At 46.5% G+C, this 26,568-nt stretch overlaps 12 non-coding genes and 1 pseudogene across 12 annotated transcripts; all 13 read right to left on the bottom strand.

Moving 5' to 3' along the window:
* Positions 1-246: 246 nt before the first annotated feature.
* LOC130316278 (U2 spliceosomal RNA) lies at positions 247-437 on the bottom strand. The gene has a single exon (XR_008863626.1). It is a non-coding gene; the product is annotated as a U2 spliceosomal RNA (small nuclear RNA).
* Positions 438-2,522: 2,085 nt separating this feature from the next.
* On the bottom strand, positions 2,523-2,718 carry LOC130316439 (U2 spliceosomal RNA). Its single transcript, XR_008863769.1, has one exon. It is a non-coding gene; the product is annotated as a U2 spliceosomal RNA (small nuclear RNA).
* A 693-nt stretch (positions 2,719-3,411) lies between these two features.
* On the bottom strand, positions 3,412-3,571 carry LOC130316442 (U2 spliceosomal RNA; annotated as a pseudogene).
* Positions 3,572-5,650: 2,079 nt separating this feature from the next.
* LOC130316403 (U2 spliceosomal RNA) lies at positions 5,651-5,841 on the bottom strand. Its single transcript, XR_008863739.1, has one exon. It is a non-coding gene; the product is annotated as a U2 spliceosomal RNA (small nuclear RNA).
* Positions 5,842-7,925: 2,084 nt separating this feature from the next.
* LOC130316279 (U2 spliceosomal RNA) lies at positions 7,926-8,116 on the bottom strand. Its single transcript, XR_008863627.1, has one exon. It is a non-coding gene; the product is annotated as a U2 spliceosomal RNA (small nuclear RNA).
* Positions 8,117-10,199: 2,083 nt separating this feature from the next.
* On the bottom strand, positions 10,200-10,390 carry LOC130316420 (U2 spliceosomal RNA). The gene has a single exon (XR_008863755.1). It is a non-coding gene; the product is annotated as a U2 spliceosomal RNA (small nuclear RNA).
* Positions 10,391-12,464: 2,074 nt separating this feature from the next.
* LOC130316280 (U2 spliceosomal RNA) lies at positions 12,465-12,655 on the bottom strand. The gene has a single exon (XR_008863628.1). It is a non-coding gene; the product is annotated as a U2 spliceosomal RNA (small nuclear RNA).
* Positions 12,656-14,746: 2,091 nt separating this feature from the next.
* LOC130316281 (U2 spliceosomal RNA) lies at positions 14,747-14,937 on the bottom strand. The gene has a single exon (XR_008863629.1). It is a non-coding gene; the product is annotated as a U2 spliceosomal RNA (small nuclear RNA).
* Positions 14,938-17,027: 2,090 nt separating this feature from the next.
* On the bottom strand, positions 17,028-17,218 carry LOC130316282 (U2 spliceosomal RNA). Its single transcript, XR_008863630.1, has one exon. It is a non-coding gene; the product is annotated as a U2 spliceosomal RNA (small nuclear RNA).
* A 2,087-nt stretch (positions 17,219-19,305) lies between these two features.
* Positions 19,306-19,496, bottom strand: LOC130316283 (U2 spliceosomal RNA). The gene has a single exon (XR_008863631.1). It is a non-coding gene; the product is annotated as a U2 spliceosomal RNA (small nuclear RNA).
* A 2,083-nt stretch (positions 19,497-21,579) lies between these two features.
* On the bottom strand, positions 21,580-21,770 carry LOC130316284 (U2 spliceosomal RNA). The gene has a single exon (XR_008863632.1). It is a non-coding gene; the product is annotated as a U2 spliceosomal RNA (small nuclear RNA).
* A 2,077-nt stretch (positions 21,771-23,847) lies between these two features.
* LOC130316285 (U2 spliceosomal RNA) lies at positions 23,848-24,038 on the bottom strand. Its single transcript, XR_008863633.1, has one exon. It is a non-coding gene; the product is annotated as a U2 spliceosomal RNA (small nuclear RNA).
* A 2,087-nt stretch (positions 24,039-26,125) lies between these two features.
* Positions 26,126-26,316, bottom strand: LOC130316286 (U2 spliceosomal RNA). The gene has a single exon (XR_008863634.1). It is a non-coding gene; the product is annotated as a U2 spliceosomal RNA (small nuclear RNA).
* Between the last annotated feature and the right edge of the window lie 252 nt (positions 26,317-26,568).

A 26,568-nucleotide genomic window follows, 5' to 3' on the forward strand; every position in this document is an offset into this window, starting at 1 on the left:
ACAGGTGTGCTGGCTACTCAAATGATCCAATTAAGGAGGCCATTTAGTCAGCAGCAGCAGAAGTCCTGTGCCTGGACGCTCCAACAGGGGCCAGACACAAGCAGAAGCAGAAGCAGCAGAAGCAGCAGCAGCACCACCTTTTGTTTTTTGGCTGCAGCAGCAGCAAGGCCCACAGGGCTGGCTAGCTGGCTAGCCAGCAAGCAGGTAGCAATGAAAGTAGGAATCTTTCTTTTTAACCCTGTAAGGGGGTGGTGCACTGTACCCGAAGATACTGCCATATCGGGTCAATGCATAGGGCGACGGAAGCAAGCTTCGAAATCGGCCCCCGTTCTCAAAAATCCATTTAATATATGGTCCCCAGATAGGGGACGTATCAGATATTAAACTGATAAGAACAGATACTACACTTGATCTTAGCCAAAAGGCCGAGAAGCGATAACCGTGAAAGGGGCGGGCCCAACAAGGTCCCCTTCATGGGCACTATCACTGCTTGCTGTCAGGGAGGCTGCCAGACAATTTTCCATGCACACTCTGGGCTGGGGGGCAGTCAACCACCAGTACACACAGCAGAACCTAAACCCATACCATTATTGCTAAGCAGCAAGACAGGGGCCCATTGCACTCCCACGGGGCCTTTTTAAATGCAATCCATAACCCGGATTTGCCAGGAACCCTTCTTACTCCTCCTACTTGCATGTGACACTGGGCTTAGGATCTGCATAGGAAACACACACACAAGCACACACCTACCTTTGTTGCCTGCAGATGCCTCCTTGGCTGTCCCCAAACGGTATCAAACCAACACCCACGGGAAGCTGTAAGCATAGAGGACATGCCTGCACCCCATTGGACTTACCTGTGTGGGTTAAATCCGGGTTATTTGACAACCTATGGCGGTGATGGTTCTGCTCAGGCAGAGCAGTGCTGATGCTCCTCATAAAGCTGTCGCTGCTGTGAAGGTTCTAGGTGACATCACAAATCCCTTTGGTTACATACACAACAAAGCTGGGTTGTTGTTGTTTACACTCTGCAAGGCCTGTGGAAGTGAGTGACATCATAGCACTGTAGTTCTGAGGGTTCAAGATGGATGCAACAATCTCCTGTTGCTTCTATGAAGGCCGTAATAGACGACATCACCAAACAGCTCCATAGTCACATACACAGCAAAGGAGAGATGTTGTTTACACCTAGTGATGTCAGTGGTATTGAGTGACATCACAGCACAGTGCTAAGGCTCCTGGGCCTGGACACAGCAGCGGCTGCAATATCTCAACGGAGAATACGTTTATATCTATGTGTGTGTGTGCGCATATATATATATATATATATATATATATATATATATATATATATTTCTCCGCCGAAATCACTTTTAAACCCATTTCCACCTTTTTTTCCCTTCTCTTCCTCTTACTTTTTTTTCACGTTTTTTTACGTTTTTCTCCTTTTCGCCTCTTTTCTGGGCGTATTATTCTTCTTTTTCTTCTTTTTTTTCGTCTAATGCATACCCCATCAGTGCAGCAATGCTTATTCAATACCGCCAGCAGATGGAGACACTGGGGGATAATTTTCTAAGGATTTATACAGATTTTTCCTGTCTGAATTTGTCGCACAGAAAGTTGCAGGCCAAATATGTGTGACATTTCTGCGACTTTAGCTTCTAGAGCATTTTTACAACATTATACATAGGTGCTGAATACATAAAAAGCGACTGTTCAGCGACAGACAAGTCGCATCGGCTGAAAGTAGGCCAGAATGTCAGTCCATGTTGGAGCAGGTTTAGATACAGTCTAAAGCATAGATCTCAAAGTCTGTGCACAGAATTTAGCAAGGGCCTCGCACCTTCTGATGCATCAGGTAGGTGCACAATAGCATAGCCTAACCCTCTGTACTTTGGTCTATATTGATGCGGGACATAGACAGCCAGCTGATGACCAATCCATTAGTGCAATGGATGGCTGGAAGCATTTGTCTTTGCCTTTGCAATACCACAGAAGCAATGCATGGTCAATGTACAGCAATGACACACCTGTGTGAACAGCCAGGAGACCCCCCCCCCATGTTATGTTACATAGTTACATAGTTAGTACGGTCGAAAAAAGACATATGTCCATCACGTTCAACCAGGGAATTAAGGGGTAGGGGTGTGGCGCGATATTGGGGAAGGGATGAGATTTTATATTTCTTCATAAGCATTAATCTTATTTTGTCAATTAGGAACATTCAGCACCCACCCGCTATCAAGGCAGCTGCCTATCATGTCATGCCCTACCTGCACAGGTGTGCTGGCTACTCAAATGATCCAATTAAGGAGGCCATTTAGTCAGCAGCAGCAGAAGTCCTGTGCCTGGACGCTCCAACAGGGGCCAGACACAAGCAGAAGCAGAAGCAGCAGAAGCAGCAGCAGCACCACCTTTTGTTTTTTGGCTGCAGCAGCAGCAAGGCCCACAGGGCTGGCTAGCTGGCTAGCCAGCAAGCAGGTAGCAATGAAAGTAGGAATCTTTCTTTTTAACCCTGTAAGGGGGTGGTGCACTGTACCCGAAGATACTGCCATATCGGGTCAATGCATAGGGCGACGGAAGCAAGCTTCGAAATCGGCCCCCGTTCTCAAAAATCCATTTAATATATGGTCCCCAGATAGGGGACGTATCAGATATTAAACTGATAAGAACAGATTTTTTTTTTTTTTTTTTTTTTTTTTTTTTATCTAAAGCCGAGGAACGTGCTTTCGATTCACCCAAAGTGCAAGAAAAAGTGCAAACGTGTTACACTAAAAAAACGTGCACAAAGGATGCGGTCTATCGCAAGCCCTTCTCCGATAGGAGAGAGGCCCCCCAACAAACCTTACCCTTCGCCTCCGGACCAAAAGGTACCTGCGAGGTTCCAGGTTCGATGTCCCTTTTCGCCGAAGCTACTAGGGGACCACAAATGCTCCCGGCATCCCCCTTGGCGTTAGCCAAGGTATCTGCCCGCAGAGCCGATTACGGTAGGTACCCTGCCAAAGCAGGAGTACCCGGGGTGTTTGCAGGGAGGTGCGGAACCTAATGGCCACACACACCTCCCCTAGACCGCCAGGAGGGACACCCAGAAGGGCTACCGCATCCTGACCAATCCTGTGAACACACAACACGCAAAAAGTGACACAGTGAGACAAAAAAGAAATAAATAAGTGAATGTGTGCAGATATACTGCCCGGACATCCGGCCGGATCTATAAAAATTTCTCTGATCCTAGCCAGAAGGCCGGGAATCAAGAGGTGAGTGCCACAAGGTGAAGAGATTATGGTGCCCGTGCTTCAACTCAGTGAGTCTATTCTCCCAGTGAGTTTCGGCACCTCGGGGTCACCACTCCCCGAGGCACAAAAGTACCTCGGCTCTAGACCCTCTCAGCCTCATGGCGAGACCCGGAGGGAACAGGTCACATCGGGGCAGCCGTCGAGCTGATTCCTCAGAACCAGCCCCGGAAAGCCCTGGTACACCTGCATCCTCCATGCAGCACCCATCCCCACCAGCATGAAAACTGATAAGAACAGATACTACACTTGATCTTAGCCAAAAGGCCGAGAAGCGATAACCGTGAAAGGGGCGGGCCCAACAAGGTCCCCTTCATGGGCACTATCACTGCTTGCTGTCAGGGAGGCTGCCAGACAATTTTCCATGCACACTCTGGGCTGGGGGGCAGTCAACCACCAGTACACACAGCAGAACCTAAACCCATACCATTATTGCTAAGCAGCAAGACAGGGGCCCATTGCACTCCCACGGGGCCTTTTTAAATGCAATCCATAACCCGGATTTGCCAGGAACCCTTCTTACTCCTCCTACTTGCATGTGACACTGGGCTTAGGATCTGCATAGGAAACACACACACAAGCACACACCTACCTTTGTTGCCTGCAGATGCCTCCTTGGCTGTCCCCAAACGGTATCAAACCAACACCCACGGGAAGCTGTAAGCATAGAGGACATGCCTGCACCCCATTGGACTTACCTGTGTGGGTTAAATCCGGGTTATTTGACAACCTATGGCGGTGATGGTTCTGCTCAGGCAGAGCAGTGCTGATGCTCCTCATAAAGCTGTCGCTGCTGTGAAGGTTCTAGGTGACATCACAAATCCCTTTGGTTACATACACAACAAAGCTGGGTTGTTGTTGTTTACACTCTGCAAGGCCTGTGGAAGTGAGTGACATCATAGCACTGTAGTTCTGAGGGTTCAAGATGGATGCAACAATCTCCTGTTGCTTCTATGAAGGCCGTAATAGACGACATCACCAAACAGCTCCATAGTCACATACACAGCAAAGGAGAGATGTTGTTTACACCTAGTGATGTCAGTGGTATTGAGTGACATCACAGCACAGTGCTAAGGCTCCTGGGCCTGGACACAGCAGCGGCTGCAATATCTCAACGGAGAATACGTTTATATCTATGTGTGTGTGTGCGCATATATATATATATATATATATATATATATATATATTTCTCCGCCGAAATCACTTTTAAACCCATTTCCACCTTTTTTTCCCTTCTCTTCCTCTTACTTTTTTTTCACGTTTTTTTACGTTTTTCTCCTTTTCGCCTCTTTTCTGGGCGTATTATTCTTCTTTTTCTTCTTTTTTTTCGTCTAATGCATACCCCATCAGTGCAGCAATGCTTATTCAATACCGCCAGCAGATGGAGACACTGGGGGATAATTTTCTAAGGATTTATACTGATTTTTCCTGTCTGAATTTGTCGCACAGAAAGTTGCAGGCCAAATATGTGTGACATTTCTGCGACTTTAGCTTCTAGAGCATTTTTACAACATTATACATAGGTGCTGAATACATAAAAAGCGACTGTTCAGCGACAGACAAGTCGCATCGGCTGAAAGTAGGCCAGAATGTCAGTCCATGTTGGAGCAGGTTTAGATACAGTCTAAAGCATAGATCTCAAAGTCTGTGCACAGAATTTAGCAAGGGCCTCGCACCTTCTGATGCATCAGGTAGGTGCACAATAGCATAGCCTAACCCTCTGTACTTTGGTCTATATTGATGCGGGACATAGACAGCCAGCTGATGACCAATCCATTAGTGCAATGGATGGCTGGAAGCATTTGTCTTTGCCTTTGCAATACCACAGAAGCAATGCATGGTCAATGTACAGCAATGACACACCTGTGTGAACAGCCAGGAGACCCCCCCCCCCCATGTTATGTTACATAGTTACATAGTTAGTACGGTCGAAAAAAGACATATGTCCATCACGTTCAACCAGGGAATTAAGGGGTAGGGGTGTGGCGCGATATTGGGGAAGGGATGAGATTTTATATTTCTTCATAAGCATTAATCTTATTTTGTCAATTAGGAACATTCAGCACCCACCCGCTATCAAGGCAGCTGCCTATCATGTCATGCCCTACCTGCACAGGTGTGCTGGCTACTCAAATGATCCAATTAAGGAGGCCATTTAGTCAGCAGCAGCAGAAGTCCTGTGCCTGGACGCTCCAACAGGGGCCAGACACAAGCAGAAGCAGAAGCAGCAGAAGCAGCAGCAGCACCACCTTTTGTTTTTTGGCTGCAGCAGCAGCAAGGCCCACAGGGCTGGCTAGCTGGCTAGCCAGCAAGCAGGTAGCAATGAAAGTAGGAATCTTTCTTTTTAACCCTGTAAGGGGGTGGTGCACTGTACCCGAAGATACTGCCATATCAGGTCAATGCATAGGGCGACGGAAGCAAGCTTCGAAATCGGCCCCCGTTCTCAAAAATCCATTTAATATATGGTCCCCAGATAGGGGACGTATCAGATATTAAACTGATAAGAACAGATACTACACTTGATCTTAGCCAAAAGGCCGAGAAGCGATAACCGTGAAAGGGGCGGGCCCAACAAGGTCCCCTTCATGGGCACTATCACTGCTTGCTGTCAGGGAGGCTGCCAGACAATTTTCCATGCACACTCTGGGCTGGGGGGCAGTCAACCACCAGTACACACAGCAGAACCTAAACCCATACCATTATTGCTAAGCAGCAAGACAGGGGCCCATTGCACTCCCACGGGGCCTTTTTAAATGCAATCCATAACCCGGATTTGCCAGGAACCCTTCTTACTCCTCCTACTTGCATGTGACACTGGGCTTAGGATCTGCATAGGAAACACACACACAAGCACACACCTACCTTTGTTGCCTGCAGATGCCTCCTTGGCTGTCCCCAAACGGTATCAAACCAACACCCACGGGAAGCTGTAAGCATAGAGGACATGCCTGCACCCCATTGGACTTACCTGTGTGGGTTAAATCCGGGTTATTTGACAACCTATGGCGGTGATGGTTCTGCTCAGGCAGAGCAGTGCTGATGCTCCTCATAAAGCTGTCGCTGCTGTGAAGGTTCTAGGTGACATCACAAATCCCTTTGGTTACATACACAACAAAGCTGGGTTGTTGTTGTTTACACTCTGCAAGGCCTGTGGAAGTGAGTGACATCATAGCACTGTAGTTCTGAGGGTTCAAGATGGATGCAACAATCTCCTGTTGCTTCTATGAAGGCCGTAATAGACGACATCACCAAACAGCTCCATAGTCACATACACAGCAAAGGAGAGATGTTGTTTACACCTAGTGATGTCAGTGGTATTGAGTGACATCACAGCACAGTGCTAAGGCTCCTGGGCCTGGACACAGCAGCGGCTGCAATATCTCAACGGAGAATACGTTTATATCTATGTGTGTGTGTGCGCGTATATATATATATATATATATATATATATATATATATATATATATATATTTCTCCGCCGAAATCACTTTTAAACCCATTTCCACCTTTTTTTCCCTTCTCTTCCTCTTACTTTTTTTTCACGTTTTTTTACGTTTTTCTCCTTTTCGCCTCTTTTCTGGGCGTATTATTCTTCTTTTTCTTCTTTTTTTTCGTCTAATGCATACCCCATCAGTGCAGCAATGCTTATTCAATACCGCCAGCAGATGGAGACACTGGGGGATAATTTTCTAAGGATTTATACTGATTTTTCCTGTCTGAATTTGTCGCACAGAAAGTTGCAGGCCAAATATGTGTGACATTTCTGCGACTTTAGCTTCTAGAGCATTTTTACAACATTATACATAGGTGCTGAATACATAAAAAGCGACTGTTCAGCGACAGACAAGTCGCATCGGCTGAAAGTAGGCCAGAATGTCAGTCCATGTTGGAGCAGGTTTAGATACAGTCTAAAGCATAGATCTCAAAGTCTGTGCACAGAATTTAGCAAGGGCCTCGCACCTTCTGATGCATCAGGTAGGTGCACAATAGCATAGCCTAACCCTCTGTACTTTGGTCTATATTGATGCGGGACATAGACAGCCAGCTGATGACCAATCCATTAGTGCAATGGATGGCTGGAAGCATTTGTCTTTGCCTTTGCAATACCACAGAAGCAATGCATGGTCAATGTACAGCAATGACACACCTGTGTGAACAGCCAGGAGACCCCCCCCCCCCATGTTATGTTACATAGTTACATAGTTAGTACGGTCGAAAAAAGACATATGTCCATCACGTTCAACCAGGGAATTAAGGGGTAGGGGTGTGGCGCGATATTGGGGAAGGGATGAGATTTTATATTTCTTCATAAGCATTAATCTTATTTTGTCAATTAGGAACATTCAGCACCCACCCGCTATCAAGGCAGCTGCCTATCATGTCATGCCCTACCTGCACAGGTGTGCTGGCTACTCAAATGATCCAATTAAGGAGGCCATTTAGTCAGCAGCAGCAGAAGTCCTGTGCCTGGACGCTCCAACAGGGGCCAGACACAAGCAGAAGCAGAAGCAGCAGCAGCACCACCTTTTGTTTTTTGGCTGCAGCAGCAGCAAGGCCCACAGGGCTGGCTAGCTGGCTAGCCAGCAAGCAGGTAGCAATGAAAGTAGGAATCTTTCTTTTTAACCCTGTAAGGGGGTGGTGCACTGTACCCGAAGATACTGCCATATCGGGTCAATGCATAGGGCGACGGAAGCAAGCTTCGAAATCGGCCCCCGTTCTCAAAAATCCATTTAATATATGGTCCCCAGATAGGGGACGTATCAGATATTAAACTGATAAGAACAGATACTACACTTGATCTTAGCCAAAAGGCCGAGAAGCGATAACCGTGAAAGGGGCGGGCCCAACAAGGTCCCCTTCATGGGCACTATCACTGCTTGCTGTCAGGGAGGCTGCCAGACAATTTTCCATGCACACTCTGGGCTGGGGGGCAGTCAACCACCAGTACACACAGCAGAACCTAAACCCATACCATTATTGCTAAGCAGCAAGACAGGGGCCCATTGCACTCCCACGGGGCCTTTTTAAATGCAATCCATAACCCGGATTTGCCAGGAACCCTTCTTACTCCTCCTACTTGCATGTGACACTGGGCTTAGGATCTGCATAGGAAACACACACACAAGCACACACCTACCTTTGTTGCCTGCAGATGCCTCCTTGGCTGTCCCCAAACGGTATCAAACCAACACCCACGGGAAGCTGTAAGCATAGAGGACATGCCTGCACCCCATTGGACTTACCTGTGTGGGTTAAATCCGGGTTATTTGACAACCTATGGCGGTGATGGTTCTGCTCAGGCAGAGCAGTGCTGATGCTCCTCATAAAGCTGTCGCTGCTGTGAAGGTTCTAGGTGACATCACAAATCCCTTTGGTTACATACACAACAAAGCTGGGTTGTTGTTGTTTACACTCTGCAAGGCCTGTGGAAGTGAGTGACATCATAGCACTGTAGTTCTGAGGGTTCAAGATGGATGCAACAATCTCCTGTTGCTTCTATGAAGGCCGTAATAGACGACATCACCAAACAGCTCCATAGTCACATACACAGCAAAGGAGAGATGTTGTTTACACCTAGTGATGTCAGTGGTATTGAGTGACATCACAGCACAGTGCTAAGGCTCCTGGGCCTGGACACAGCAGCGGCTGCAATATCTCAACGGAGAATACGTTTATATCTATGTGTGTGTGTGCGCGTATATATATATATATATATATATATATATATATATATATATTTCTCCGCCGAAATCACTTTTAAACCCATTTCCACCTTTTTTTCCCTTCTCTTCCTCTTACTTTTTTTTCACGTTTTTTTACGTTTTTCTCCTTTTCGCCTCTTTTCTGGGCGTATTATTCTTCTTTTTCTTCTTTTTTTTCGTCTAATGCATACCCCATCAGTGCAGCAATGCTTATTCAATACCGCCAGCAGATGGAGACACTGGGGGATAATTTTCTAAGGATTTATACTGATTTTTCCTGTCTGAATTTGTCGCACAGAAAGTTGCAGGCCAAATATGTGTGACATTTCTGCGACTTTAGCTTCTAGAGCATTTTTACAACATTATACATAGGTGCTGAATACATAAAAAGCGACTGTTCAGCGACAGACAAGTCGCATCGGCTGAAAGTAGGCCAGAATGTCAGTCCATGTTGGAGCAGGTTTAGATACAGTCTAAAGCATAGATCTCAAAGTCTGTGCACAGAATTTAGCAAGGGCCTCGCACCTTCTGATGCATCAGGTAGGTGCACAATAGCATAGCCTAACCCTCTGTACTTTGGTCTATATTGATGCGGGACATAGACAGCCAGCTGATGACCAATCCATTAGTGCAATGGATGGCTGGAAGCATTTGTCTTTGCCTTTGCAATACCACAGAAGCAATGCATGGTCAATGTACAGCAATGACACACCTGTGTGAACAGCCAGGAGACCCCCCCCCCATGTTATGTTACATAGTTACATAGTTAGTACGGTCGAAAAAAGACATATGTCCATCACGTTCAACCAGGGAATTAAGGGGTAGGGGTGTGGCGCGATATTGGGGAAGGGATGAGATTTTATATTTCTTCATAAGCATTAATCTTATTTTGTCAATTAGGAACATTCAGCACCCACCCGCTATCAAGGCAGCTGCCTATCATGTCATGCCCTACCTGCACAGGTGTGCTGGCTACTCAAATGATCCAATTAAGGAGGCCATTTAGTCAGCAGCAGCAGAAGTCCTGTGCCTGGACGCTCCAACAGGGGCCAGACACAAGCAGAAGCAGAAGCAGCAGAAGCAGCAGCAGCACCACCTTTTGTTTTTTGGCTGCAGCAGCAGCAAGGCCCACAGGGCTGGCTAGCTGGCTAGCCAGCAAGCAGGTAGCAATGAAAGTAGGAATCTTTCTTTTTAACCCTGTAAGGGGGTGGTGCACTGTACCCGAAGATACTGCCATATCGGGTCAATGCATAGGGCGACGGAAGCAAGCTTCGAAATCGGCCCCCGTTCTCAAAAATCCATTTAATATATGGTCCCCAGATAGGGGACGTATCAGATATTAAACTGATAAGAACAGATACTACGCTTGATCTTAGCCAAAAGGCCGAGAAGCGATAACCGTGAAAGGGGCGGGCCCAACAAGGTCCCCTTCATGGGCACTATCACTGCTTGCTGTCAGGGAGGCTGCCAGACAATTTTCCATGCACACTCTGGGCTGGGGGGCAGTCAACCACCAGTACACACAGCAGAACCTAAACCCATACCATTATTGCTAAGCAGCAAGACAGGGGCCCATTGCACTCCCATGGGGCCTTTTTAAATGCAATCCATAACCCGGATTTGCCAGGAACCCTTCTTACTCCTCCTACTTGCATGTGACACTGGGCTTAGGATCTGCATAGGAAACACACACACAAGCACACACCTACCTTTGTTGCCTGCAGATGCCTCCTTGGCTGTCCCCAAACGGTATCAAACCAACACCCACGGGAAGCTGTAAGCATAGAGGACATGCCTGCACCCCATTGGACTTACCTGTGTGGGTTAAATCCGGGTTATTTGACAACCTATGGCGGTGATGGTTCTGCTCAGGCAGAGCAGTGCTGATGCTCCTCATAAAGCTGTCGCTGCTGTGAAGGTTCTAGGTGACATCACAAATCCCTTTGGTTACATACACAACAAAGCTGGGTTGTTGTTGTTTACACTCTGCAAGGCCTGTGGAAGTGAGTGACATCATAGCACTGTAGTTCTGAGGGTTCAAGATGGATGCAACAATCTCCTGTTGCTTCTATGAAGGCCGTAATAGACGACATCACCAAACAGCTCCATAGTCACATACACAGCAAAGGAGAGATGTTGTTTACACCTAGTGATGTCAGTGGTATTGAGTGACATCACAGCACAGTGCTAAGGCTCCTGGGCCTGGACACAGCAGCGGCTGCAATATCTCAACGGAGAATACGTTTATATCTATGTGTGTGTGTGCGCATATATATATATATATATATATATATATATATTTCTCCGCCGAAATCACTTTTAAACCCATTTCCACCTTTTTTTCCCTTCTCTTCCTCTTACTTTTTTTTCACGTTTTTTTACGTTTTTCTCCTTTTCGCCTCTTTTCTGGGCGTATTATTCTTCTTTTTCTTCTTTTTTTTCGTCTAATGCATACCCCATCAGTGCAGCAATGCTTATTCAATACCGCCAGCAGATGGAGACACTGGGGGATAATTTTCTAAGGATTTATACTGATTTTTCCTGTCTGAATTTGTCGCACAGAAAGTTGCAGGCCAAATATGTGTGACATTTCTGCGACTTTAGCTTCTAGAGCATTTTTACAACATTATACATAGGTGCTGAATACATAAAAAGCGACTGTTCAGCGACAGACAAGTCGCATCGGCTGAAAGTAGGCCAGAATGTCAGTCCATGTTGGAGCAGGTTTAGATACAGTCTAAAGCATAGATCTCAAAGTCTGTGCACAGAATTTAGCAAGGGCCTCGCACCTTCTGATGCATCAGGTAGGTGCACAATAGCATAGCCTAACCCTCTGTACTTTGGTCTATATTGATGCGGGACATAGACAGCCAGCTGATGACCAATCCATTAGTGCAATGGATGGCTGGAAGCATTTGTCTTTGCCTTTGCAATACCACAGAAGCAATGCATGGTCAATGTACAGCAATGACACACCTGTGTGAACAGCCAGGAGACCCCCCCCCCCATGTTATGTTACATAGTTACATAGTTAGTACGGTCGAAAAAAGACATATGTCCATCACGTTCAACCAGGGAATTAAGGGGTAGGGGTGTGGCGCGATATTGGGGAAGGGATGAGATTTTATATTTCTTCATAAGCATTAATCTTATTTTGTCAATTAGGAACATTCAGCACCCACCCGCTATCAAGGCAGCTGCCTATCATGTCATGCCCTACCTGCACAGGTGTGCTGGCTACTCAAATGATCCAATTAAGGAGGCCATTTAGTCAGCAGCAGCAGAAGTCCTGTGCCTGGACGCTCCAACAGGGGCCAGACACAAGCAGAAGCAGAAGCAGCAGAAGCAGCAGCAGCACCACCTTTTGTTTTTTGGCTGCAGCAGCAGCAAGGCCCACAGGGCTGGCTAGCTGGCTAGCCAGCAAGCAGGTAGCAATGAAAGTAGGAATCTTTCTTTTTAACCCTGTAAGGGGGTGGTGCACTGTACCCGAAGATACTGCCATATCGGGTCAATGCATAGGGCGACGGAAGCAAGCTTCGAAATCGGCCCCCGTTCTCAAAAATCCATTTAATATATGGTCCCCAGATAGGGGACGTATCAGATATTAAACTGATAAGAACAGATACTACACTTGATCTTAGCCAAAAGGCCGAGAAGCGATAACCGTGAAAGGGGCGGGCCCAACAAGGTCCCCTTCATGGGCACTATCACTGCTTGCTGTCAGGGAGGCTGCCAGACAATTTTCCATGCACACTCTGGGCTGGGGGGCAGTCAACCACCAGTACACACAGCAGAACCTAAACCCATACCATTATTGCTAAGCAGCAAGACAGGGGCCCATTGCACTCCCACGGGGCCTTTTTAAATGCAATCCATAACCCGGATTTGCCAGGAACCCTTCTTACTCCTCCTACTTGCATGTGACACTGGGCTTAGGATCTGCATAGGAAACACACACACAAGCACACACCTACCTTTGTTGCCTGCAGATGCCTCCTTGGCTGTCCCCAAACGGTATCAAACCAACACCCACGGGAAGCTGTAAGCATAGAGGACATGCCTGCACCCCATTGGACTTACCTGTGTGGGTTAAATCCGGGTTATTTGACAACCTATGGCGGTGATGGTTCTGCTCAGGCAGAGCAGTGCTGATGCTCCTCATAAAGCTGTCGCTGCTGTGAAGGTTCTAGGTGACATCACAAATCCCTTTGGTTACATACACAACAAAGCTGGGTTGTTGTTGTTTACACTCTGCAAGGCCTGTGGAAGTGAGTGACATCATAGCACTGTAGTTCTGAGGGTTCAAGATGGATGCAACAATCTCCTGTTGCTTCTATGAAGGCCGTAATAGACGACATCACCAAACAGCTCCATAGTCACATACACAGCAAAGGAGAGATGTTGTTTACACCTAGTGATGTCAGTGGTATTGAGTGACATCACAGCACAGTGCTAAGGCTCCTGGGCCTGGACACAGCAGCGGCTGCAATATCTCAACGGAGAATACGTTTATATCTATGTGTGTGTGTGCGCATATATATATATATATATATATATATATATATATATATATATATATATTTCTCCGCCGAAATCACTTTTAAACCCATTTCCACCTTTTTTTCCCTTCTCTTCCTCTTACTTTTTTTTCACGTTTTTTTACGTTTTTCTCCTTTTCGCCTCTTTTCTGGGCGTATTATTCTTCTTTTTCTTCTTTTTTTTCGTCTAATGCATACCCCATCAGTGCAGCAATGCTTATTCAATACCGCCAGCAGATGGAGACACTGGGGGATAATTTTCTAAGGATTTATACTGATTTTTCCTGTCTGAATTTGTCGCACAGAAAGTTGCAGGCCAAATATGTGTGACATTTCTGCGACTTTAGCTTCTAGAGCATTTTTACAACATTATACATAGGTGCTGAATACATAAAAAGCGACTGTTCAGCGACAGACAAGTCGCATCGGCTGAAAGTAGGCCAGAATGTCAGTCCATGTTGGAGCAGGTTTAGATACAGTCTAAAGCATAGATCTCAAAGTCTGTGCACAGAATTTAGCAAGGGCCTCGCACCTTCTGATGCATCAGGTAGGTGCACAATAGCATAGCCTAACCCTCTGTACTTTGGTCTATATTGATGCGGGACATAGACAGCCAGCTGATGACCAATCCATTAGTGCAATGGATGGCTGGAAGCATTTGTCTTTGCCTTTGCAATACCACAGAAGCAATGCATGGTCAATGTACAGCAATGACACACCTGTGTGAACAGCCAGGAGACCACCCCCCCCCATGTTATGTTACATAGTTACATAGTTAGTACGGTCGAAAAAAGACATATGTCCATCACGTTCAACCAGGGAATTAAGGGGTAGGGGTGTGGCGCGATATTGGGGAAGGGATGAGATTTTATATTTCTTCATAAGCATTAATCTTATTTTGTCAATTAGGAACATTCAGCACCCACCCGCTATCAAGGCAGCTGCCTATCATGTCATGCCCTACCTGCACAGGTGTGCTGGCTACTCAAATGATCCAATTAAGGAGGCCATTTAGTCAGCAGCAGCAGAAGTCCTGTGCCTGGACGCTCCAACAGGGGCCAGACACAAGCAGAAGCAGAAGCAGCAGAAGCAGCAGCAGCACCACCTTTTGTTTTTTGGCTGCAGCAGCAGCAAGGCCCACAGGGCTGGCTAGCTGGCTAGCCAGCAAGCAGGTAGCAATGAAAGTAGGAATCTTTCTTTTTAACCCTGTAAGGGGGTGGTGCACTGTACCCGAAGATACTGCCATATCGGGTCAATGCATAGGGCGACGGAAGCAAGCTTCGAAATCGGCCCCCGTTCTCAAAAATCCATTTAATATATGGTCCCCAGATAGGGGACGTATCAGATATTAAACTGATAAGAACAGATACTACACTTGATCTTAGCCAAAAGGCCGAGAAGCGATAACCGTGAAAGGGGCGGGCCCAACAAGGTCCCCTTCATGGGCACTATCACTGCTTGCTGTCAGGGAGGCTGCCAGACAATTTTCCATGCACACTCTGGGCTGGGGGGCAGTCAACCACCAGTACACACAGCAGAACCTAAACCCATACCATTATTGCTAAGCAGCAAGACAGGGGCCCATTGCACTCCCACGGGGCCTTTTTAAATGCAATCCATAACCCGGATTTGCCAGGAACCCTTCTTACTCCTCCTACTTGCATGTGACACTGGGCTTAGGATCTGCATAGGAAACACACACACAAGCACACACCTACCTTTGTTGCCTGCAGATGCCTCCTTGGCTGTCCCCAAACGGTATCAAACCAACACCCACGGGAAGCTGTAAGCATAGAGGACATGCCTGCACCCCATTGGACTTACCTGTGTGGGTTAAATCCGGGTTATTTGACAACCTATGGCGGTGATGGTTCTGCTCAGGCAGAGCAGTGCTGATGCTCCTCATAAAGCTGTCGCTGCTGTGAAGGTTCTAGGTGACATCACAAATCCCTTTGGTTACATACACAACAAAGCTGGGTTGTTGTTGTTTACACTCTGCAAGGCCTGTGGAAGTGAGTGACATCATAGCACTGTAGTTCTGAGGGTTCAAGATGGATGCAACAATCTCCTGTTGCTTCTATGAAGGCCGTAATAGACGACATCACCAAACAGCTCCATAGTCACATACACAGCAAAGGAGAGATGTTGTTTACACCTAGTGATGTCAGTGGTATTGAGTGACATCACAGCACAGTGCTAAGGCTCCTGGGCCTGGACACAGCAGCGGCTGCAATATCTCAACGGAGAATACGTTTATATCTATGTGTGTGTGTGCGCATATATATATATATATATATATATATATATATATATATATATATATATTTCTCCGCCGAAATCACTTTTAAACCCATTTCCACCTTTTTTTCCCTTCTCTTCCTCTTACTTTTTTTTCACGTTTTTTTACGTTTTTCTCCTTTTCGCCTCTTTTCTGGGCGTATTATTCTTCTTTTTCTTCTTTTTTTTCGTCTAATGCATACCCCATCAGTGCAGCAATGCTTATTCAATACCGCCAGCAGATGGAGACACTGGGGGATAATTTTCTAAGGATTTATACTGATTTTTCCTGTCTGAATTTGTCGCACAGAAAGTTGCAGGCCAAATATGTGTGACATTTCTGCGACTTTAGCTTCTAGAGCATTTTTACAACATTATACATAGGTGCTGAATACATAAAAAGCGACTGTTCAGCGACAGACAAGTCGCATCGGCTGAAAGTAGGCCAGAATGTCAGTCCATGTTGGAGCAGGTTTAGATACAGTCTAAAGCATAGATCTCAAAGTCTGTGCACAGAATTTAGCAAGGGCCTCGCACCTTCTGATGCATCAGGTAGGTGCACAATAGCATAGCCTAACCCTCTGTACTTTGGTCTATATTGATGCGGGACATAGACAGCCAGCTGATGACCAATCCATTAGTGCAATGGATGGCTGGAAGCATTTGTCTTTGCCTTTGCAATACCACAGAAGCAATGCATGGTCAATGTACAGCAATGACACACCTGTGTGAACAGCCAGGAGACCCCCCCCCCCATGTTATGTTACATAGTTACATAGTTAGTACGGTCGAAAAAAGACATATGTCCATCACGTTCAACCAGGGAATTAAGGGGTAGGGGTGTGGCGCGATATTGGGGAAGGGATGAGATTTTATATTTCTTCATAAGCATTAATCTTATTTTGTCAATTAGGAACATTCAGCACCCACCCGCTATCAAGGCAGCTGCCTATCATGTCATGCCCTACCTGCACAGGTGTGCTGGCTACTCAAATGATCCAATTAAGGAGGCCATTTAGTCAGCAGCAGCAGAAGTCCTGTGCCTGGACGCTCCAACAGGGGCCAGACACAAGCAGAAGCAGAAGCAGCAGAAGCAGCAGCAGCACCACCTTTTGTTTTTTGGCTGCAGCAGCAGCAAGGCCCACAGGGCTGGCTAGCTGGCTAGCCAGCAAGCAGGTAGCAATGAAAGTAGGAATCTTTCTTTTTAACCCTGTAAGGGGGTGGTGCACTGTACCCGAAGATACTGCCATATCGGGTCAATGCATAGGGCGACGGAAGCAAGCTTCGAAATCGGCCCCCGTTCTCAAAAATCCATTTAATATATGGTCCCCAGATAGGGGACGTATCAGATATTAAACTGATAAGAACAGATACTACACTTGATCTTAGCCAAAAGGCCGAGAAGCGATAACCGTGAAAGGGGCGGGCCCAACAAGGTCCCCTTCATGGGCACTATCACTGCTTGCTGTCAGGGAGGCTGCCAGACAATTTTCCATGCACACTCTGGGCTGGGGGGCAGTCAACCACCAGTACACACAGCAGAACCTAAACCCATACCATTATTGCTAAGCAGCAAGACAGGGGCCCATTGCACTCCCACGGGGCCTTTTTAAATGCAATCCATAACCCGGATTTGCCAGGAACCCTTCTTACTCCTCCTACTTGCATGTGACACTGGGCTTAGGATCTGCATAGGAAACACACACACAAGCACACACCTACCTTTGTTGCCTGCAGATGCCTCCTTGGCTGTCCCCAAACGGTATCAAACCAACACCCACGGGAAGCTGTAAGCATAGAGGACATGCCTGCACCCCATTGGACTTACCTGTGTGGGTTAAATCCGGGTTATTTGACAACCTATGGCGGTGATGGTTCTGCTCAGGCAGAGCAGTGCTGATGCTCCTCATAAAGCTGTCGCTGCTGTGAAGGTTCTAGGTGACATCACAAATCCCTTTGGTTACATACACAACAAAGCTGGGTTGTTGTTGTTTACACTCTGCAAGGCCTGTGGAAGTGAGTGACATCATAGCACTGTAGTTCTGAGGGTTCAAGATGGATGCAACAATCTCCTGTTGCTTCTATGAAGGCCGTAATAGACGACATCACCAAACAGCTCCATAGTCACATACACAGCAAAGGAGAGATGTTGTTTACACCTAGTGATGTCAGTGGTATTGAGTGACATCACAGCACAGTGCTAAGGCTCCTGGGCCTGGACACAGCAGCGGCTGCAATATCTCAACGGAGAATACGTTTATATCTATGTGTGTGTGTGCGCATATATATATATATAGATATATATATATATATATATATATATATATTTCTCCGCCGAAATCACTTTTAAACCCATTTCCACCTTTTTTTCCCTTCTCTTCCTCTTACTTTTTTTTCACGTTTTTTTACGTTTTTCTCCTTTTCGCCTCTTTTCTGGGCGTATTATTCTTCTTTTTCTTCTTTTTTTTCGTCTAATGCATACCCCATCAGTGCAGCAATGCTTATTCAATACCGCCAGCAGATGGAGACACTGGGGGATAATTTTCTAAGGATTTATACTGATTTTTCCTGTCTGAATTTGTCGCACAGAAAGTTGCAGGCCAAATATGTGTGACATTTCTGCGACTTTAGCTTCTAGAGCATTTTTACAACATTATACATAGGTGCTGAATACATAAAAAGCGACTGTTCAGCGACAGACAAGTCGCATCGGCTGAAAGTAGGCCAGAATGTCAGTCCATGTTGGAGCAGGTTTAGATACAGTCTAAAGCATAGATCTCAAAGTCTGTGCACAGAATTTAGCAAGGGCCTCGCACCTTCTGATGCATCAGGTAGGTGCACAATAGCATAGCCTAACCCTCTGTACTTTGGTCTATATTGATGCGGGACATAGACAGCCAGCTGATGACCAATCCATTAGTGCAATGGATGGCTGGAAGCATTTGTCTTTGCCTTTGCAATACCACAGAAGCAATGCATGGTCAATGTACAGCAATGACACACCTGTGTGAACAGCCAGGAGACCCCCCCCCCATGTTATGTTACATAGTTACATAGTTAGTACGGTCGAAAAAAGACATATGTCCATCACGTTCAACCAGGGAATTAAGGGGTAGGGGTGTGGCGCGATATTGGGGAAGGGATGAGATTTTATATTTCTTCATAAGCATTAATCTTATTTTGTCAATTAGGAACATTCAGCACCCACCCGCTATCAAGGCAGCTGCCCATCATGTCATGCCCTACCTGCACAGGTGTGCTGGCTACTCAAATGATCCAATTAAGGAGGCCATTTAGTCAGCAGCAGCAGAAGTCCTGTGCCTGGACGCTCCAACAGGGGCCAGACACAAGCAGAAGCAGAAGCAGCAGAAGCAGCAGCAGCACCACCTTTTGTTTTTTGGCTGCAGCAGCAGCAAGGCCCACAGGGCTGGCTAGCTGGCTAGCCAGCAAGCAGGTAGCAATGAAAGTAGGAATCTTTCTTTTTAACCCTGTAAGGGGGTGGTGCACTGTACCCGAAGATACTGCCATATCGGGTCAATGCATAGGGCGACGGAAGCAAGCTTCGAAATCGGCCCCCGTTCTCAAAAATCCATTTAATATATGGTCCCCAGATAGGGGACGTATCAGATATTAAACTGATAAGAACAGATACTACACTTGATCTTAGCCAAAAGGCCGAGAAGCGATAACCGTGAAAGGGGCGGGCCCAACAAGGTCCCCTTCATGGGCACTATCACTGCTTGCTGTCAGGGAGGCTGCCAGACAATTTTCCATGCACACTCTGGGCTGGGGGGCAGTCAACCACCAGTACACACAGCAGAACCTAAACCCATACCATTATTGCTAAGCAGCAAGACAGGGGCCCATTGCACTCCCACGGGGCCTTTTTAAATGCAATCCATAACCCGGATTTGCCAGGAACCCTTCTTACTCCTCCTACTTGCATGTGACACTGGGCTTAGGATCTGCATAGGAAACACACACACAAGCACACACCTACCTTTGTTGCCTGCAGATGCCTCCTTGGCTGTCCCCAAACGGTATCAAACCAACACCCACGGGAAGCTGTAAGCATAGAGGACATGCCTGCACCCCATTGGACTTACCTGTGTGGGTTAAATCCGGGTTATTTGACAACCTATGGCGGTGATGGTTCTGCTCAGGCAGAGCAGTGCTGATGCTCCTCATAAAGCTGTCACTGCTGTGAAGGTTCTAGGTGACATCACAAATCCCTTTGGTTACATACACAACAAAGCTGGGTTGTTGTTGTTTACACTCTGCAAGGCCTGTGGAAGTGAGTGACATCATAGCACTGTAGTTCTGAGGGTTCAAGATGGATGCAACAATCTCCTGTTGCTTCTATGAAGGCCGTAATAGACGACATCACCAAACAGCTCCATAGTCACATACACAGCAAAGGAGAGATGTTGTTTACACCTAGTGATGTCAGTGGTATTGAGTGACATCACAGCACAGTGCTAAGGCTCCTGGGCCTGGACACAGCAGCGGCTGCAATATCTCAACGGAGAATACGTTTATATCTATGTGTGTGTGTGCGCATATATATATATATATATATATATATATATATATATATATTTCTCCGCCGAAATCACTTTTAAACCCATTTCCACCTTTTTTTCCCTTCTCTTCCTCTTACTTTTTTTTCACGTTTTTTTACGTTTTTCTCCTTTTCGCCTCTTTTCTGGGCGTATTATTCTTCTTTTTCTTCTTTTTTTTCGTCTAATGCATACCCCATCAGTGCAGCAATGCTTATTCAATACCGCCAGCAGATGGAGACACTGGGGGATAATTTTCTAAGGATTTATACTGATTTTTCCTGTCTGAATTTGTCGCACAGAAAGTTGCAGGCCAAATATGTGTGACATTTCTGCGACTTTAGCTTCTAGAGCATTTTTACAACATTATACATAGGTGCTGAATACATAAAAAGCGACTGTTCAGCGACAGACAAGTCGCATCGGCTGAAAGTAGGCCAGAATGTCAGTCCATGTTGGAGCAGGTTTAGATACAGTCTAAAGCATAGATCTCAAAGTCTGTGCACAGAATTTAGCAAGGGCCTCGCACCTTCTGATGCATCAGGTAGGTGCACAATAGCATAGCCTAACCCTCTGTACTTTGGTCTATATTGATGCGGGACATAGACAGCCAGCTGATGACCAATCCATTAGTGCAATGGATGGCTGGAAGCATTTGTCTTTGCCTTTGCAATACCACAGAAGCAATGCATGGTCAATGTACAGCAATGACACACCTGTGTGAACAGCCAGGAGACCCCCCCCCCCCATGTTATGTTACATAGTTACATAGTTAGTACGGTCGAAAAAAGACATATGTCCATCACGTTCAACCAGGGAATTAAGGGGTAGGGGTGTGGCGCGATATTGGGGAAGGGATGAGATTTTATATTTCTTCATAAGCATTAATCTTATTTTGTCAATTAGGAACATTCAGCACCCACCCGCTATCAAGGCAGCTGCCTATCATGTCATGCCCTACCTGCACAGGTGTGCTGGCTACTCAAATGATCCAATTAAGGAGGCCATTTAGTCAGCAGCAGCAGAAGTCCTGTGCCTGGACGCTCCAACAGGGGCCAGACACAAGCAGAAGCAGAAGCAGCAGAAGCAGCAGCAGCACCACCTTTTGTTTTTTGGCTGCAGCAGCAGCAAGGCCCACAGGGCTGGCTAGCTGGCTAGCCAGCAAGCAGGTAGCAATGAAAGTAGGAATCTTTCTTTTTAACCCTGTAAGGGGGTGGTGCACTGTACCCGAAGATACTGCCATATCGGGTCAATGCATAGGGCGACGGAAGCAAGCTTCGAAATCGGCCCCCGTTCTCAAAAATCCATTTAATATATGGTCCCCAGATAGGGGACGTATCAGATATTAAACTGATAAGAACAGATACTACACTTGATCTTAGCCAAAAGGCCGAGAAGCGATAACCGTGAAAGGGGCGGGCCCAACAAGGTCCCCTTCATGGGCACTATCACTGCTTGCTGTCAGGGAGGCTGCCAGACAATTTTCCATGCACACTCTGGGCTGGGGGGCAGTCAACCACCAGTACACACAGCAGAACCTAAACCCATACCATTATTGCTAAGCAGCAAGACAGGGGCCCATTGCACTCCCATGGGGCCTTTTTAAATGCAATCCATAAACCGGATTTGCCAGGAACCCTTCTTACTCCTCCTACTTGCATGTGACACTGGGCTTAGGATCTGCATAGGAAACACACACACAAGCACACACCTACCTTTGTTGCCTGCAGATGCCTCCTTGGCTGTCCCCAAACGGTATCAAACCAACACCCACGGGAAGCTGTAAGCATAGAGGACATGCCTGCACCCCATTGGACTTACCTGTGTGGGTTAAATCCGGGTTATTTGACAACCTATGGCGGTGATGGTTCTGCTCAGGCAGAGCAGTGCTGATGCTCCTCATAAAGCTGTCGCTGCTGTGAAGGTTCTAGGTGACATCACAAATCCCTTTGGTTACATACACAACAAAGCTGGGTTGTTGTTGTTTACACTCTGCAAGGCCTGTGGAAGTGAGTGACATCATAGCACTGTAGTTCTGAGGGTTCAAGATGGATGCAACAATCTCCTGTTGCTTCTATGAAGGCCGTAATAGACGACATCACCAAACAGCTCCATAGTCACATACACAGCAAAGGAGAGATGTTGTTTACACCTAGTGATGTCAGTGGTATTGAGTGACATCACAGCACAGTGCTAAGGCTCCTGGGCCTGGACACAGCAGCGGCTGCAATATCTCAACGGAGAATACGTTTATATCTATGTGTGTGTGTGCGCATATATATATATATATATATATATATATATATATATATATATATTTCTCCGCCGAAATCACTTTTAAACCCATTTCCACCTTTTTTTCCCTTCTCTTCCTCTTACTTTTTTTTCACGTTTTTTTACGTTTTTCTCCTTTTCGCCTCTTTTCTGGGCGTATTATTCTTCTTTTTCTTCTTTTTTTTCGTCTAATGCATACCCCATCAGTGCAGCAATGCTTATTCAATACCGCCAGCAGATGGAGACACTGGGGGATAATTTTCTAAGGATTTATACTGATTTTTCCTGTCTGAATTTGTCGCACAGAAAGTTGCAGGCCAAATATGTGTGACATTTCTGCGACTTTAGCTTCTAGAGCATTTTTACAACATTATACATAGGTGCTGAATACATAAAAAGCGACTGTTCAGCGACAGACAAGTCGCATCGGCTGAAAGTAGGCCAGAATGTCAGTCCATGTTGGAGCAGGTTTAGATACAGTCTAAAGCATAGATCTCAAAGTCTGTGCACAGAATTTAGCAAGGGCCTCGCACCTTCTGATGCATCAGGTAGGTGCACTATAGCATAGCCTAACCCTCTGTACTTTGGTTTATATTGATGCGGGACATAGACAGCCAGCTGATGACCAATCCATTAGTGCAATGGATGGCTGGAAGCATTTGTCTTTGCCTTTGCAATACCACAGAAGCAATGCATGGTCAATGTACAGCAATGACACACCTGTGTGAACAGCCAGGAGACCCCCCCCCCCATGTTATGTTACATAGTTACATAGTTAGTACGGTCGAAAAAAGACATATGTCCATCACGTTCAACCAGGGAATTAAGGGGTAGGGGTGTGGCGCGATATTGGGGAAGGGATGAGATTTTATATTTCTTCATAAGCATTAATCTTATTTTGTCAATTAGGAACATTCAGCACCCACCCGCTATCAAGGCAGCTGCCTATCATGTCATGCCCTACCTGCACAGGTGTGCTGGCTACTCAAATGATCCAATTAAGGAGGCCATTTAGTCAGCAGCAGCAGAAGTCCTGTGCCTGGACGCTCCAACAGGGGCCAGACACAAGCAGAAGCAGAAGCAGCAGCAGCACCACCTTTTGTTTTTTGGCTGCAGCAGCAGCAAGGCCCACAGGGCTGGCTAGCTGGCTAGCCAGCAAGCAGGTAGCAATGAAAGTAGGAATCTTTCTTTTTAACCCTGTAAGGGGGTGGTGCACTGTACCCGAAGATACTGCCATATCGGGTCAATGCATAGGGCGACGGAAGCAAGCTTCGAAATCGGCCCCCGTTCTCAAAAATCCATTTAATATATGGTCCCCAGATAGGGGACGTATCAGATATTAAACTGATAAGAACAGATACTACACTTGATCTTAGCCAAAAGGCCGAGAAGCGATAACCGTGAAAGGGGCGGGCCCAACAAGGTCCCCTTCATGGGCACTATCACTGCTTGCTGTCAGGGAGGCTGCCAGACAATTTTCCATGCACACTCTGGGCTGGGGGGCAGTCAACCACCAGTACACACAGCAGAACCTAAACCCATACCATTATTGCTAAGCAGCAAGACAGGGGCCCATTGCACTCCCACGGGGCCTTTTTAAATGCAATCCATAACCCGGATTTGCCAGGAACCCTTCTTACTCCTCCTACTTGCATGTGACACTGGGCTTAGGATCTGCATAGGAAACACACACACAAGCACACACCTACCTTTGTTGCCTGCAGATGCCTCCTTGGCTGTCCCCAAACGGTATCAAACCAACACCCACGGGAAGCTGTAAGCATAGAGGACATGCCTGCACCCCATTGGACTTACCTGTGTGGGTTAAATCCGGGTTATTTGACAACCTATGGCGGTGATGGTTCTGCTCAGGCAGAGCAGTGCTGATGCTCCTCATAAAGCTGTCGCTGCTGTGAAGGTTCTAGGTGACATCACAATCCCTATGGTTACATACACAACAAAGCTGGGTTGTTGTTGTTTACACTCTGCAAGGCCTGTGGAAGTGAGTGACATCATAGCACTGTAGTTCTGAGGGTTCAAGATGGATGCAACAATCTCCTGTTGCTTCTATGAAGGCCGTAATAGACGACATCACCAAACAGCTCCATAGTCACATACACAGCAAAGGAGAGATGTTGTTTACACCTAGTGATGTCAGTGGTATTGAGTGACATCACAGCACAGTGCTAAGGCTCCTGGGCCTGGACACAGCAGCGGCTGCAATATCTCAACGGAGAATACGTTTATATCTATGTGTGTGTGTGCGCATATATATATATATATATATATATATATATATATATATATATATATTTCTCCGCCGAAATCACTTTTAAACCCATTTCCACCTTTTTTTCCCTTCTCTTCCTCTTACTTTTTTTTCACGTTTTTTTACGTTTTTCTCCTTTTCGCCTCTTTTCTGGGCGTATTATTCTTCTTTTTCTTCTTTTTTTTCGTCTAATGCATACCCCATCAGTGCAGCAATGCTTATTCAATACCGCCAGCAGATGGAGACACTGGGGGATAATTTTCTAAGGATTTATACTGATTTTTCCTGTCTGAATTTGTCGCACAGAAAGTTGCAGGCCAAATATGTGTGACATTTCTGCGACTTTAGCTTCTAGAGCATTTTTACAACATTATACATAGGTGCTGAATACATAAAAAGCGACTGTTCAGCGACAGACAAGTCGCATCGGCTGAAAGTAGGCCAGAATGTCAGTCCATGTTGGAGCAGGTTTAGATACAGTCTAAAGCATAGATCTCAAAGTCTGTGCACAGAATTTAGCAAGGGCCTCGCACCTTCTGATGCATCAGGTAGGTGCACAATAGCATAGCCTAACCCTCTGTACTTTGGTCTATATTGATGCGGGACATAGACAGCCAGCTGATGACCAATCCATTAGTGCAATGGATGGCTGGAAGCATTTGTCTTTGCCTTTGCAATACCACAGAAGCAATGCATGGTCAATGTACAGCAATGACACACCTGTGTGAACAGCCAGGAGACCCCCCCCCCCATGTTATGTTACATAGTTACATAGTTAGTACGGTCGAAAAAAGACATATGTCCATCACGTTCAACCAGGGAATTAAGGGGTAGGGGTGTGGCGCGATATTGGGGAAGGGATGAGATTTTATATTTCTTCATAAGCATTAATCTTATTTTGTCAATTAGGAACATTCAGCACCCACCCGCTATCAAGGCAGCTGCCTATCATGTCATGCCCTACCTGCACAGGTGTGCTGGCTACTCAAATGATCCAATTAAGGAGGCCATTTAGTCAGCAGCAGCAGAAGTCCTGTGCCTGGACGCTCCAACAGGGGCCAGACACAAGCAGAAGCAGAAGCAGCAGAAGCAGCAGCAGCACCACCTTTTGTTTTTTGGCTGCAGCAGCAGCAAGGCCCACAGGGCTGGCTAGCTGGCTAGCCAGCAAGCAGGTAGCAATGAAAGTAGGAATCTTTCTTTTTAACCCTGTAAGGGGGTGGTGCACTGTACCCGAAGATACTGCCATATCGGGTCAATGCATAGGGCGACGGAAGCAAGCTTCGAAATCGGCCCCCGTTCTCAAAAATCCATTTAATATATGGTCCCCAGATAGGGGACGTATCAGATATTAAACTGATAAGAACAGATACTACACTTGATCTTAGCCAAAAGGCCGAGAAGCGATAACCGTGAAAGGGGCGGGCCCAACAAGGTCCCCTTCATGGGCACTATCACTGCTTGCTGTCAGGGAGGCTGCCAGACAATTTTCCATGCACACTCTGGGCTGGGGGGCAGTCAACCACCAGTACACACAGCAGAACCTAAACCCATACCATTATTGCTAAGCAGCAAGACAGGGGCCCATTGCACTCCCACGGGGCCTTTTTAAATGCAATCCATAACCCGGATTTGCCAGGAACCCTTCTTACTCCTCCTA

The sequence above is a fragment of the Hyla sarda genome, unplaced genomic scaffold, assembly GCF_029499605.1.
Source record: "Hyla sarda isolate aHylSar1 unplaced genomic scaffold, aHylSar1.hap1 scaffold_193, whole genome shotgun sequence".
NCBI lineage: Eukaryota > Metazoa > Chordata > Amphibia > Anura > Hylidae > Hyla > Hyla sarda.